Source organism: Coenobita brevimanus, chromosome 50, assembly GCF_032717465.1.
Source record: "Coenobita brevimanus isolate Jiangsu-jjx chromosome 50, ASM3271746v2, whole genome shotgun sequence".
Taxonomy (NCBI): Eukaryota; Metazoa; Arthropoda; class Malacostraca; order Decapoda; family Coenobitidae; genus Coenobita; species Coenobita brevimanus.
Genome location: NC_137003.1, coordinates 47,691,394 through 47,707,961, shown reverse-complemented (window position 1 = coordinate 47,707,961; position 16,568 = coordinate 47,691,394).

The window sequence follows — 16,568 nt, the reverse complement described above, 5'->3', positions numbered from 1 at the left end:
GAGGAAAACACTCCAAGACAGGGAGAGGGAGGGTTAAGGAGGGAGTGAAGGAGGGAGGGAGAGTGATGCGGGGTAAAACAGAATGAGGCAGAGTGAGTGAATCAGAGTGAGCTGGGGGTGAGGGAGAATGAAGTAGGCAGAGGGGAGGGGGGGCGGAGGCTGGGCTGGAGATGAGGCAGGGCTTTGGCGAGGCACTAATGAGGTTTGAGGTAAGGAGTGGGTAGAGTAAGGCAGGACACTTAACTAAGACAGGGCTGGGGCGAGGCAGGACTGGGGCGAGGCAGGACTGGGGCGAGGCAGGACTGGGGTGAGGCAGGGCTGGGGTAAGGCAAGTGTGGGGTGAGGCAGGGCTGGGGTGAAGCAAGGACAGAGAACGTAAAACCGTAAGAAGAGAGGATAACTGCAGTAGGCCAGGTGTCCCGTGCAAGGCAACTCCTACATGAGTGTGGCTACGAGATTAAGACAAGGAGAACAGACGAAGGCTCTCATCCCCCCAGCAAACCCTCCAACCAAAACCGCCTGGGAAAAATAAAAAGAAACACCTCACAGTATAAGAGAAAAAAATTTAAATAATTAAAGCTGATGCGGAAATTTGATACGAAAGTGGGAAAGAAGAGAAAAGCCTGCCGTAATGAAACCTAAAAAGGAAAAACAGTGAATCAGTAACTGGGACATTTTTCATAACCAAGTCTTTCCTGTCATATGTTTATCTAACGTAGGCTTGAAGCTGTCAATAGAAGGAGCAGCAACTACATTTTCCTTCTTATATCTGGTAGATTCTTTGCATCAATCCAAACTTGATGTTAGAGGTTTATGAAAGGAGTTGTTACTATTTTCTGTACATCTAACACAACCTCAACAAACCCCCACCAACTCCTTGTCTATTGTCCTTGCTAAGACAGTACCATAACTCCCTCTCTACTAAGATGAGTCCCACCCCAACTATACATGGCTCTCCGTCCATAAACCCTGCCTTGTACTACCTTTCAAGACGGCAATTAAAACCTATCGCCCTGCTCAGCCATTCCCTCCCAACCCCTCTTCTAGGCCAAAAACAAACTACTACAGGGTTCCCTCCCATCGCTCTAACCTTATCCAGCATATCCTTGTACTCCTGGCACAGCACCTCACACCTACGCCTACCAATATCGTTTCCTCCTACATCGAAGCAGACACTGGGTTTATCTCCACTGTCCTTCACTATGCTGTCAGTTTTTTCCCAACACATTTATCACTCTGACCTCGGGGAGAGAAGATTTTTTTAAAGATACGTAAGGATTTCCGTGTCTAAATTTTTAACCTGAGAGTTTTGATCTTTGTACCTGCATTTGTACGTCGGGAAACAGCAGCAGCAACAGGTTGACATCTACTGCCACTAGACCCTCACACTCCACTTCATTCTCAACCACTCCCTCTCATGCACCACTCAATGCATTCTCACACCTCACACTCACTTGCATCTTAAGACTGACCTTGTTGCACGCTTATTCACAAGTGTCCATCTTTCAGCCTTCCTCTCATCTTAAACCTCAAGCAACTCTTCTACTCAGCCTTTTCTTGCCTGACAGTTTGTATCCCCTGCTTTAAACTGAGAATTTCTCCAGGGAGGCGAATGAGCGACTTCAGAGAGGCGAATTAGTCAGGCAGGCGTATGGGTAGGAAAAGTTTGGGGTGCGACAGGGGGTTAGGAAGTGCTAGGGTGAGGCAGGGAGGGGGGTCAGGCAGGGGAGGCGTGAGACAGAAGGTGTGAGGCAAGCGGGGTGAGGCACGGACGGGGGGGTGGGGATAAGGGGGCGTGAGACAAAGGGTGTGAAGCAAGTGGGGTGAGGCAGGATGGGGTGGGGTGAGGCAGGGAGAAGGTGGGGATAGGGAGGCATGAGACAAGGAGTGTATGACAAGCGGGTTGAGGCAGGGTGGGGTGAGGTGAGGCAGGAAGGGAGTGGGGTGAGGCAAGGAACACGTGAGCAGTCCATTCACCCCGTTGATCACGTGTGTTGCCTAGTCACCGTGACTGGCACATCCGGGCACACAGGCAGGGTGGCAAGCAGGCTTTAGGAAGGGTGTAGGTAGGCAAAGAGTAGGCAGGCAGGGTGTAGGTAGGCTAGTAGGCAGGATGGCAGTCAGGGTGATAGGCAGGGTGTAGGCAGGGTGTAGGCAGGGTACAGGCAGGCAGGGAGAGATAAGTATGCAAAGGGAAATATGAAGGGAGGCGGGGGGGGGGGAGGATAAGGTAGTAGGGAGGCAGGGAGGTAGAGGTAGATAGGGGAAGGTAGACAGGGAGAGCACTAGGAGGGAAAGGTACAAGGGAGTGCAGATGAAAGCAAACAACAACACACCTTATGGTCCTTTCGAGGCTGTTTGTTACAGAGTAGACTATGACTATAAGATCTAATTCCACATATTGAAGGATAAGGATAGTAAAGAAGTTACAAAGGGAGATTAAAAGGGAGATAGTTGGAAGGTAGAAAGGGAGAGGTAGACAGAGGAGGTAGGTAGGGGGAGTTACGAAGGCAGGTAGACAGGTAGAATAGTGGGAGATAAAGGGGGAGAGGTAGACAGGGAGAGGGAAGTAGGCAGGTAGGTAGAGGAGAAGAGTGAGAGAGAGAGAGAGAGAGAATGCCTCCCTCCCTAACTTGTCCAGTCACCATGATGTATTACCTCCTTCTCTTTCTCTCCCTCCCTCTCTCTTTTTCCTTCCCTCCTTCCCCCCCTCGCTCCCTACCTCCCTCCTTCCTTCATTCTCTTCCTCCTTACTCTCTCTCTCTCTCTCTCTCTCTCTCTCCAGTTACTAGGTAAACAGAGGGTAGCGTGGGCCTGCTCCCCACCATTCCACGAGAGAGAGAGAGAGAGAGAGAGAGAGAGAGAGAGAGAGAGCATATTACATAGATACGAACGTTCTTCCCTACCTCTGGGGCGGACATTAACAACAACAAAAATAATGATAATAATAATAATAATAATAATAATAATAATAATAATAATAATAACAATAACAATAGTTTTCATAGTAGTAGTAGTAGTAGTAGTAGTAGTAATAGTGCGCTTCTCAAATTAAAAAGAAAAAAAAATAGTCGTATAGGTAAGCATCAAATCCCTCTTCCCTACCCACCCGTCCTTCCGAACTAAGCCATGCAGGAAACAGAGAGAAGCAACACCCTGCAAGGCGAAAATGCGTGAGGGAAATTTTGTAGGAACGGTGGAAAGTAGTATGAAAAATTAAACGTATTTTGTTTTACATTTTTTTGTGGGATACAGAGGATAGGGCAGTGATGACGGTGATGGTGGCGGTGGTGGTGATGGTGGTGGTGGTGGTTGTGATGGTGGTGGCGGTGATTTGATGATGATGATGATGGAGGTTGTGGTGGTGAGTGATGATGATGATGGAGGTTGTGGTGGTGAGTGATGATGATGATGGAGGTTGTGGTGGTGAGTGATGATGATGATGGAGGTTGTGGTGGTGAGTGATGATGATAATGGAGGTTGTGGCGGTGAGTGATGATGATGGTGTTGGTGGTAGTTGTAATGGTGGTGATGACAGTAATGATGACGACGATGATGATGACGACGACGACGACGACGATGATGATGATGATGATGTTGGTGATGATGACGATGATGATGATAAACAAAAGCTTAATCCGTGGACGTAAACGATACACTAAATTTCGCGCCACAAATGCTCCGACAGCGAAATTAAAACTCCCCTGACCGGCACAACTCTGCTACGTCACACTGATGCAGGTGACGTCACGCGGTATCATTCTGTCTAGAGTGAGCACTGGAGCCTGAGAGTGTTAATATGGTGAGGAATAAGCATCAGTGTGTGAAGTGTTCCCCCGACCTACCCTAAGTCACCTAGCTACCTGATTTATATGGAGTATGGTAACCTGTCCTGCCCTGTACGTGATCATGCCTTGATTAATGTGTCCTGCCTTGTCCTGCCCTACCCTGTCTTGTCCTCCCTTGCCCTGCCCTGCCCCCCAGTGCTCGTCCCTGTCCTCCCTTGCTCTGTCCTGCCCTCCAATGACAAGCCCTGCCCTTTCCTGCTTTGCCCTGCCCTGCCCTTTCCTGTTTTGCCCTGCCCTGCCCTTTTCTGTTCTGCCCTGTTCTCCCCTGCCCTGCCCTCCCATGCCCGGTCCTGCAATCCCTTGCCCTGCCTTGCGTTGCCCTTGTAACTGCCTATACTGCTCCTCGCTGCCCCACCTTGCCCTCCTACCTTTGACCTGCCCTGCCCTGCCCTGCCTTGCTTTGTACGTGATCATCCCTGCATTGCTCTGCCCTGCCCCACCCAGCCCTTCCCTGAACGTGATCTTGCCGATATTACCCTACCCTACCCTACCGTACCCTACCCTACTCAACCCTACACAACCCTACCCTACCCTCGACCCAACTCAGCCCTACTCTACCTTCTACCCAGCGTAGCCCTACCTTACCCTCTACCCAACGCTGCCCTACCCTACCCTACCCTACCCTACTCTACTCTACCCTATCCTACCTTACCCTACCCTACCCAACCTTACCCAGCCCAACCCTACCCTACCCTACCCTACCCTACCCTACCCTACCCTACCCTACCCTACCCAACCTTACCCTACCCTACCCTACCCTTCCCCGTTATAATGCTTACTCAGCGACTTAGTCCTGCACAGGCTATTATTATTACCTAACATGTTTGTCATATGCCGCTATCAGTGTGTGTGTGTGTGTGTGTGTGTGTGTGTGTGTGTGTGTGTGTGTGTGTGTGTGTGTGTGTGTGTGTGTGTGTGTGTGTGTGTGTGTAATATAAACTGCTACTATACACCAGTAGAATATATTTAGCCTACCTATAGAATGCATATATCTGTAGTCTAGATCATGTGTAGACTTGATAGATACATAGACAGATAGATAGACAGATAGACAGTTAGATAGATGGGATATATATACATGTGGAATATATACGTGTATAATGTGTATGTAATGGAGTGTTAACAGATAAGAACATTGTCACAACATAAAAAGTCATCGTGATATGGATAGTATTACTGTAGGTTACCTCACTCACTCACTTCCCCCCCTCCCTTCCTCTCTTTCTCTCTCTCTCTCTCTCTCTCTCTCATACACACACACACACACACACACACACACACACACACACACACACACACACACACACACACCTTTACCCATATAACTGACCCCTATTGTCCCTTTTGTCATTTAAGCCTGTCCGGAGAGAGAGAGAGAGAGAGAGAGAGAGAGAGAGAGACAGAGACAGACAGACAGACAGACATAATCCAACTATCAACATAAACCTCCTCGTTCTTTTAAATAAAAGAGATAACAGCCATTTAAGATTACAAACACTCAGATAATAACACTGAAAATATAAGACAAATTAGCCCCCGTTTTAATAAGGCAATTAGTATATTATCAAGCATCAGCTGGGTTAATTTACCGTGTTTAGTTACTGATAAGAAAATGACTGTTTGCACTTGGCTTGGTTTGAGTTTACAATTCAGGGGACACGGTGGACATACATCTAGGCTCATATTTAAGTCCTGTGTGTGTGTGTGTGTGTGTGTGTGTGTGTGTGTGTGTGTGTGTGTGTGTGTTAATTTGACACACGCACACACACACATGTAAGTAGTTCTGTACTCATAGTGATTGTAATTGCACCCCCAGGCTCAACTGATTGCCTGCCCGATAGACTGAGAGTCAAAAATCTGTCCGTCTTCCACAGGTCCACCATCCTTCTTTTCGGGGATAGGGAGGGAATTGAGGGACGTTTGTATCACCGGGCAGCTCCAGTACCCTGCCGTATCAGTGCTATCACGTGAAGGCTTCCCTGTCCAGCAGTAAGTAGGTTTGTTTTCAGTTTTATTAAGTAGAAATATCTCAGCTGACTCCAGACGCACACTCAGTTTTACCCTCTTGCTCTTGGTAATTTGAGAGACATAAGTAAACAAACAGATTTAAGTGGCCTTGTTTCGTGTTACATTTTCTGCTGGTCAAAGAAATACACCTCAGCCGACATGTAGACCTATTCTCAGTTTTGTTGTCTTTCTTGTTGTAATTAGAGACATAGGAAGTTGCCAAAGGAACATGTGTTTGGCCGCCCCCCATCAGTCAGACCATCCCTCCCCCCCCACGAGTTCCCCCTCATTTATATTTAAGGTATATTCAAGGTGTCCATACAGGTTCCCCCCCCCCACATTAAGGCTGGACCCCCCCGCCTTTGTGAAGACTATCCCACTGTGGGCATGAGTACGCAAATATTGCTGCCCTTGTGTTTCACGGTACATTTTATTCAGGTCGAGAAAACACGTCTCTTCTGACAAGTACTTGCACTTTTTTTTTTTTCCAATAGGTTTAAATACACAAATTTAATATGGTCATCAGTGCACCGTAACAGTGTACATCAGATCAAGTGAAGAAAAAAAAAAATCTTTGCAGACATGTAACACTCTCAGTTTTTTTCCTCTTTTTCTTGGTAATCTGAGAGACGTAAGTACACAAACAAATTGAAGTGGGCTTATGTTTTGGTCCGGCAATGCTGGAGGGAAGGGACGAGGGGGGCCAGATAACGTTGCCAGCCGCATGAGAGCTCCCGCCCGCCAAAAGCTTGACTTGGCTAATCATCGTGACTTCGGTAGACTTAACACTATCACCTTGAGGGGCGTGGGAGCATTAAACGATATTTTTTTTCTTTACACGAGACGTTTTATGATTTAATATTTATAGGACATTAAGTGGCGGATTTTTACCTATTTTTTAATGCATTTGGGAGAAAGTTAAGGTGTGGTCCATTCGGTGATTTTTTTTTTCTGGGTGGGGGGGGAGAGAGCGTTTCTATTATGTCACGTGACTCAGCATGGCGGTGTTGTCAGCTGCGTGATGACTTGCCTGGTGTAGGGAATGTCAGCATGAGTTAGCACATCCGGAGAGAAAAGTCTAAGGGGAAAACACGCCTTCGTTTAGTCTTCCTGCCGCATCTCATCACTCACGTCGGCCCCGTTATCTGTGTGGCATAGGGGGTATCGTAACAACCCCTCCTTTGCGATTTACTTTGTTGCTCTGCGTAGTTCAGTAGCGATGTTCGGATACTGGCTTTAGCATAGGAGGCTCCCTAGCACCTCCTCCTAAGCGGTTTAATTTATCTTTTATACACCAACACTTTCTTGTATGTCTGTATCGTTCTAGGTTTGCCGTGGTTTGCGTCAGTAACATATAAAAGGGTACTGAGGTGTAAAATGGAGACTAAATCGCTAAGGAAGAGGTGTTAAGCAATCTCCAAACAGTGGCATAATCAGGTCTCGATGGATGGGGGGGGGGGAACAATGCTACACACTGTACACACATAATTATCAGAAATTTAAAGTAGGGGGGGAGTTAGTGGGGGGGCCAAGGGTGTGACTGGACGGGGGGTGAATTCCACCCCCCCCCCCCGTAGCTGCGTCCCTGGTTGCGTGGGGGGAAGGGGGGTGTCACTGAAATTCCTTTGAACGATTTCCTTCAAGGTGATCATCCTTTCTTAGCTGACCTTGCCGTCCCGCTTAGACGATGACCAGCATGATGATTACCAAATGAACTTTTCCCTCAAGAACGATTGTCTAAATATCACCATATACCAAAGTAACTCTCTCTCTCTCTCTCTCTCTCTCTCTCTCTCTCTCACACACACACACACACACACACACACACACACACACACACACACACACACACACACACACACCACTCTGCTAGGTGAATGGAGGGTTAACGATCCCAGAATTACCACTCAAATTGTTCATACCACCCCAATAAAAATCGTCTCGCATCATATACCACCTGAGGACTGTCCCGGCCATGAGCGTGTCAATAAATACCCTATATATTTACACCAGATCTGAATAAAATTGTCTATGTTAGCTGGAATAAAATTAGACAGAAAACGGGACCTGGGCTGGCATTCTCGCTGGTTAAGGAGGCTCCCTAACAACTTTTCCTAAGCGATTTATTTTGCGAAACGTTACACGTTACTGTCCCCTTCTGTGCGTTGCATAAATCTACGATGTTGTTATACTCAGCATAATAATATATAAATAAATCGCCAAGGAAAAGGTGTTAGGAAGCTTCCTTAACTGACAAAACGAAACCCGGTTAGAGAAAGGCTAAAAAATGTCATGGAGGGCTAGTAAATAGCTCTGACAGAGAGAGAGAGAGAGAGAGAGAGAGAGAGAGAGAGAATTGAACTGAATTGAAATATTTATTGTAAAAGATACAGAGCGGTAATACAACAAAAGAGGGTGGTGGGTCTTGCCACACACCTTCTTCAGAAAATACAGTTATATACAGTTAGTTCGTGGGTGTGGTCACACCGTGGTTTTTGTGTGGAGAGAGAGAGAGGAGAGAGAGAGAGAGAGAGAGAGAGAGAGAGAGAGAGAGAGAGAGAGAGAGAGAGAGAGCCACACCGTGGTTTTTGGGTGGAGAGAGAGAGAGAGAGAGAGAGAGAGAGAGAGAGAGAGAGAGCCACACCGTGGTTTTTGGGTGGAGAGAGAGAGAGAGAGAGAGAGAGAGAGAGAGAGAGAGACAGACAGACAGAGACAGACAGACAGACAGAGAACCACACCGTGGTTTTTGGGTGGAGACAGACAGACAGACAGACAGAGAGAGAACCACACCGTGGTTTTTGGGTGGAGAGAGAGAGAGAGTTTAAAATATTTCTACTAACCAGTGGACGGAGACTTCAGCTGACACAACAACAAATACTGACTACGGATCCAAACTTTAGCCAGTTGGGAACAACGAGCCTAATAACACTTTAAGCCCGAATGAATACCAAAAAGTAAACAAAGAAGGATGGAAAGAAAGAAACCGACTTGAGCTGTGTCAGAAATTAACTGAAAACTTCAAGGCTGCCCGACAATACTCAGTTTTGACAACAAGGATGACATGGATGAATGGCAGTGGTGGGAGTGGATCATACTTGGGCCACATCCATCTCTTCCAGTTCGAAGACTCTCCTGAGTTGAATTAAATCGTCTGGAGAGAGCAAGAATAAATTTGGAAAATAGCCATAGTCGTTGTTAATGACCTTAGGGAAAATTATAGCTAAAAAAAGAATTCTGACGCGAGAGCAGTACAAGCACATTGAGAGAAAACGAAGCAGATTTTAGGGTAACCTCAGTTAACAATCAGGGTAAGTTAAATTTTTAAACTGCCTGTCGTAAATCAATCGTTTCTGCATATTTCCACCACCCAAAACACGCTAATTTTGATTTTAGTTAGAGTTAGTCCGATAATTACCACGTCATTGGCTAAAACCAGGGGTGTCAAACCCTTGTCACGTGCTCCTCTGCTAAATTCTCCCAGCTCTTTAGATCTCCTGTGATTTAATCTCCATACCTCGAGTCCTCAGACACTAATTTACCATATATATTCAGAGGTCGGCAGGGTGCCCCTAGCCACCTCTGAAATATACCTGACCGTCCGAGTGGCCACCCCATTTTTAACAATCTTAGCTATGTCACTGATTCCCCATTTCCAGAGTTCTTACTCTTACTTTTCATTTTCATGCCACATTCATATGCTAATGTGGGCACTAAAACTCCTTCAGGCAGTCCCTTCGCAGCTGTCGCACTCAGATCTTTACCAGTATTTCGTATCAAGTCCTTCATAGCACCAGCCACATTCCTTCCCCGTGCCACTTTGCTTTCTACCTCCCCGCCATGTTCCCTCCCCTCACTACATAAATATTTTGTGAGGGAAGATGATGGTTTTATGCCTGTCAAACACAAGTGTGCAAGGCTTATCAAGGCCGTGGATTATGGAACTACTTTAACTGTTTTTATCAGCAAGGAGAGAGAGAGAGAGAGAGAGAGAGAGAGAGAGAGAGAGGGGGGGGGGTAATCATTTGTTCGTGTGTGAATCTCTTCCCCTTGACTTTTATGGACAAATGGGGTTCCTCTCAGTTTCACCAGCCCTCGTTTCCTGATGATGTGGACAACCCTTCTGTCATCTGTTCATGTTTTCCCTACTGGTCTGTATTCACCAGTCAGAATTAAGTCACTCCCACTTGAATATGAAGTCATGGTAATATAAATTTAGATGAGCCTTAGTCCTGAGGTAGGAATGATTCTCCTTGGTTATTAGTCAAAAATCAAAAACCATACACTTGATTACACTTTGCTATCAGCTAGGCTAATAGAAGTGTTGTGGAGATCTTTGTGAGGGTAGAAGAATCTGCGTCAGTGAAGGGATTTTCAACAGCTGTTATCACTTTCATGAGTCTCAGTACGATATGTTTGGTTCATCTGCTACCAATACCTCTTACACATGAAGTACGTACTAGGACTTTCTTCATTTGGCACTTAATTCTCATCTTCTGAATATGATAAAGACAGCCTTGTTATAGGTAAAAGATCTGTGTATGTATCTGTAGCTAATGCCTTAATAACACAAGTGGTGGCCACAGAGAAATCGCCTCTATGTCACCCTGTCCTCTACCATCAGGCTGCCCTTTCTCCAAGTCATACCCCCTCTCTCATTAAACTCTGCACCTCTCCATCTCATCCTCAGTCTCCCCCTCTTCCTCTTCTCCACCTCACTCATATACACTCTCCTAGCCACTTTCTCATTCTTCATCCTCTCCATAAGTTTTGAAATATCACATTTCCATACAATGGCAACTGTAAATTGGAGGGGGGAGGGACTGGCAAATAAACTTTCTCAGGTATGAATGAAACTTCAGCTGGCAATTTTCTGTAATCTACTGAGGATTTAACCCCTTCACTGATGACTGTATTCAAAACGTGGTATGTTGGTTAAAAAAAGAAAAAAGGTATTATTTAACAAAGTATATTCATTCTAGAACATTTCGACTAGATTACAAATACAAAAGATCTTGTCATTTCGTGAAGACGCAGAACCACAACATAACCGTGATCTGCCATCCAGCTGACCACCGCCAGGACACTGAGACTCCCAAGATAAATTCTGAGCTCCCAGTGAACACCAGAGATTAAAGGCTGATCTGTGTGAGGGTGCTCCTGAGGCAACAATACAACTTCTATGAACATATGATGAACATTTTATCTATACAGACAGCTCTCATTGTGACAAATGAATTCAAAAAAATGTCATGGCTTTTTTCATACATTTCTTATTGTACACTGGGGAAAAACTGGGAAATCAGCTTCAGTAGCAATTTCTGAGAACTTATATAGCAAAAAAAACGATGAAAAAAAAAAAAAACTAAAATGAGAACTGTCTGTGCACGTATGCATGTGGCAAGACGAAATGTGTGACAAAGACACAGCTGTGAGTTTCAAAGACTCAGATGATGAATGACTGTATGTATGTATGATTTCCCGTTAGTGGATTTTATGCTTAAACCTGAAATGACAGGAAATTAGGCGATGCTGATGATGACTGATGATGATGATTAAATATCTGTAAAGGCGTATTCAAACTAGCTACCCATACATTATGTGGGTGAGATGAGGTACATAGACTGCATCCACAAACACAGATCCAGAGAATAATTACAAATAGATTCTCTCCATGCAAGATCAAAAGAGCTCAGAGAATATCCTGACAGTTCCAAAATCCCTCCACTAACCATTTGCATACAAAGTGTGAGTATATAAATAGGAGACTATAAACATACATACAGAAAACATAGGTTTACATAACTCATTTCCACGCAGCTTTATACATATGGCAACTCTCACCTCTCCTAGCTAATACTTTGCATGGCAACAATAGATAACAATTTAGTCCGTTTCATTCCAAGGTCAAATTCAACAAAATTTTTCTGCCACCAAATGGACTGTAAAAACACATGCATTTTGCATATGCAGCAAAGCTGTCAAAATACATGCCATAATTACTGTTATGTACAATATCTACATATCAACATTCAATGGAAAAATTGATATCCCTTCATGTTTCTCTGTACACAACTTTGTACTCACGAGAGGGGGTTACAGCTAATACCTTTTATCATCTTACTGACAACTAGGGATTGCCTTTGTAAAATGATATGAAAATCATCACCAAAGAGCAAACCTAAATTCCATTAAGTTTTAAATAAATATTGCATTGGTTCTGGGTCTGATTATCGCAGCTTGAATTTATCAGTATCATCATCATTACTTTTTGACTTATTCTATATTAGTTAAGCCCTTCAATCCAGTAGTTCATTCTTCATCTTATTCTTGCTAACTCTAGATGATTCCACCGACTTTAAGAGAATTTCAGCCTGCAGGGGTTACATATATCCTTCATTAGGCTGTTCACTGGAAGTGGTCTCCCCTTAGATAAGTGAAGTTGTCTTAAGGCAGCAAGAGTAAAATGAAGACATCCTTGGACTGACGAGGTTCAGCTGTACACTGTCTTTGGGTACAGTCACAGGAAAAGTTTGTGTAAATCTCTCACACATTACAGTACACTAGTCTTCCCAAACAATGGCACCCATTCACCATAATTTCAATTGGTTCTGAAAGTGCAAACCTGGAATATAGTAATGGGAAATCCTGTACAAATACCATCATAATACCTTACAGCACTGCTGAATACATGAACACTGAACACCATGGAATGAAAACAAGGTAACTATGGAAGACAGTCAAGCATTCTGAATATACTGAATTATAACATACCATAAGCCTTTATCATTCAGTAACTTCTGTATAAATAAGTGAATAAATACTTCACTTACACAGTCTATGACACTGTTTTCTATGACAGTGTTGTGTTGATAATATAATAAGGGCACATTTATGGAAACACCCTCCCAGTTTTGTGTGAATGTGTATGACCATCCAAGACATGGGTAGGTACTGGCTTAAATGAGGAAACTCTGACTAAATGCAAAGCTGGAGTATATAAACAATGATGTAAAAAAGATGTGAATACAGCATGAGATAAAATAAATTAAAGGATGGTGCACAAAAATAACTGCAGAATTTTCGTACTGTGCCTCCCACCAACTAATAAATAAACTCAGACATGATTGGCATAAACATCAGCTATTGTGCCTTAAGCTGAACAAATTTTGGTGCGTGAAAAAGAGTAGAGAAACTAAAAGTATGACATTTAATACCACACCCATGTACCATGCCTTCCTGATGTTACCTCTCTTGCATACATACCAGATGCCCTGTGGAGTGAGGCTGATCCCTAGAAAAACTACTGTCAATGAGGATAGAGGCAGTACAGTAAATATTCCGGGGGGTGGTTGGAGTTCACTGCTTACATAATGCTGATCTGGGGTGACCAACTGATCACTCTTGCCTTAAATGTCTGAAACAAGTAGTCCAGCCCAAAGTCCTTAATAATGACTGGATGATGGATAATTAACCAGAGCATAATGATTAAGCTATATAATTTGTGCTGTAAAGTCTGAAAAATATTAAAGAGGAAACTCCAACAGGCAGTGCATTCCCAACTGCTGTTAAGAATAAAATTTTGCATATGTAAGCCTTGGCATGGCATGAAATGTGACTCAGTGCAATAATGAACACTATGGTCTGTCACAACTAACAAGAATTCAGACTAACTCAAATTATCACAGTGCCATACAGGTCAACACAGAACACTTGGAATCTCACTTGTACCACAGAAACAGCCACAAAAGGTACAAAAGCTAGATAAGTATTGGAAAAAAAAGAAAAAAAAGAAAGAAAGAAAAAAAAAAAGTGATTAGGCCAGATATCCAACCCATTCCTGAGTTGAGTGGATCTGCCAGTCAGTATGTAAGGCCTGTTAACACCATTCTGACATTAACCCACTGAACCTGGGGATGTCTTCTTTTATTCCTGCCATCTCCTATTTTATTCAGCTTAGGACAGGCTTTTTGAACTGGAGGGTTTTGATACTGCCTCAGTAAGTCCCTCCAATATAAGAGGCCTTTCTTAAACTGAATAAAATCATCTGATAGCACCAAGAGTACACTAAAAAGAACACATCTGGAGATTCAAAGAGTTAAAAAAGTCTAGAAAATTTCCCTGCAGCCCAAGGTACACTCAAGGAAATTTCCACACTGGACATTCATCTGCCAGTTCGAACCCTAAATGCGGGACATGTACAGGTAACTCGCACGGAACACGATCTCACGGAACGCGCTCGCAATTATACGCGGTAAGGGCTGGGATACATATTAGACAACGTAAGATTAAAAAAACATTATGAAAACTACAAATTAACGCAGGAGAGGCCTTTGAAAGATCAAATCCTCGAACGTCACCGCAGCGCGCGGTTTGTTTTGATTACGTGACGATCTAGGCGGGAAATTATTCAGTGAGGAGACATTCCCGAGTACAGTAGCACAGTATTTGTAAGTTAAATATTTACAGTACTGTACTGTTCTGGTAAGTTTATGTGCAACTTAAAGTACTATTAAATAACGTTAAAGCAAGAAATAAAGTCTTATAACCAGTTTACCTGATAGGCGTCAGAATATTGCATTTTTTATTTGTTCGTTTTTTCCACAGTGCTGTTCAGTATTTGTAAGTTAAATATTTACTGTTCTCGTATGTACTGTACTTGTAAGCACTTAAATAAAGTTAAATCATTAAATAAAGCCTTGTAACCAGATAACCCGAATTATATGATTACCCATGATCGGCGTCGGAATATTGCCTTTTTTGTTTGTTCGTTAAACTCTTACTGTACTGCTTTTCTACAGTACTGTATTTGTAAGTTAAATATTTACTGTTCTGGTATGTACTTGTAAGCAATTAAAGCATTAAATAAAGCCTTGTAACCAGTTAACCTGATTTATATGATTACCCATGATCGGCGTCGGAATATTGCCTTTTTTTTTGTTTGTTCGTTAAAGACTTATAATAAGAGAAAAATACATTTTTGTCTTGGTATCTTTACCTATTTGCTCAGGTTTGCTGTAATGGTTTGCAACTTGTAGAAAACTGTGAAAACTTTCGGGAAGTGAACGAAAATCTGGGACATGACCTTGACTTCACCGTCTCATGTATCTGTCAGTTCACCACCGGCTATCGTGATGAGTGGATGTACGATTTTTTCGCTCGTGGCCATGCCTAACCACACATAGTTACACCCATTATCTCGACCCAGACAGAAAATACAACCTTTTTCCTCCCTTGCAAAAAACAAACAACCACCCTGTTTACGAGACAGCAATATATATTGCGAAAATAACAAGGTAAAATGATAAAGATGAACGTAAAATGATTGAGAAAGATGAACATGTTATGATGGAAGAAATACGTTTTCCCCGTCTGTAAACGTATTTATTTCTGCTTTGTATCTGTATTCGTAATAATTAGACTTATTGTTAGTTCTGAAACTGCATTACGATTCTATTTTTAGCCATTCTCGTGGTGTGGGAGCTGGAAGTTGTGACACAACTTCCTTATTGCTAATCGGACTGACCCTCCACTTTATTCTCCCGTGGCAGATCTAGCCTTGCAGGACGTGCAGTTTTCTCATTTAGGACTGATAATTCAACTCTTTCGCCCCCTTTTCCAAGCATGGGCACAACGATAACGTAAAGAATAACTCGAAACTACCATAAACATATATCAAAAAGGTGAAAATGTATTCATAACATTTTTTTTTTCCAGCCATTCCTAACAGATTATGTACTGAAATCATTCGATATCACAGTACTGCATTTCTAAGTTAAATATGTACTGTTCTGGTATGTACTTGTAAGTTAAAGCACTAGTACCAGTTAACCTAATTTATTACCTATGATCGGCGTCGGAATGTTTCCTTGTGTTTACGTACAGTACTTGTGTGTTGAAGTTTTGCTCAGGAGTACTGTATTTGTGAGTTATAACATTAAATAAACCTTCTAACCACTTAAAGTGCTTTCTAGTGACAGATAACAGCAAAACAACACATTTGGGGGGTCTAGGGAGCAAAATACGGAGTAGTTTAAATATACGCGATTTCGCACCTAACACGGCACGGTAGGAACGAAACCCTCGTGTTCCGTGCGAGTTACCTGTACTAGCAAAGCCGTAGCCAGACACTTGCCTATTTGGTAACTGCATGTGAGCGGGGTGGAGTTATGGGAGAAGGAGGGTTAGGGGAGCTGAGAGCTCCTGGTCCTTTTCCTCCTACCCCTGTACCTTCACAAACAGTTACCAGATAAGTGAATATCTTGCTACTATTTCACTAACAACTGTCACGCATGCAGTGGTTCAGAGTGGTGGGTGAATGTTTATGAGAAACGTTCCTCGAATATGCATGCCTTCAAGGAGACTAGCAGTGGTCCCGGTAGAACAAATATACATATACAAGGAGAGAACACAGTCAACAATATAACGAGATCCCCATCCGATTATAAACTTCATCGATGCCCACTGAAACCTTGACTCGAAAAGTGATTGTCCTTAGTGACTAAATATTCACAGCTGGTTATTTTGCAATTAAAACTCCCAGCAAGACTTGTATATAATATACTCAATACCCTGCCAGGAATTCTTACATCTGAGACAAGGTTTGCAATGAGTACAGAACACAGTTTAAAATCTTTGGTCTTTATGATCCCTAGTCAATATCAACAGACCTTCTTTGGCTTGCTGCACAGTGCTATCAAGCACTATGATACTCAA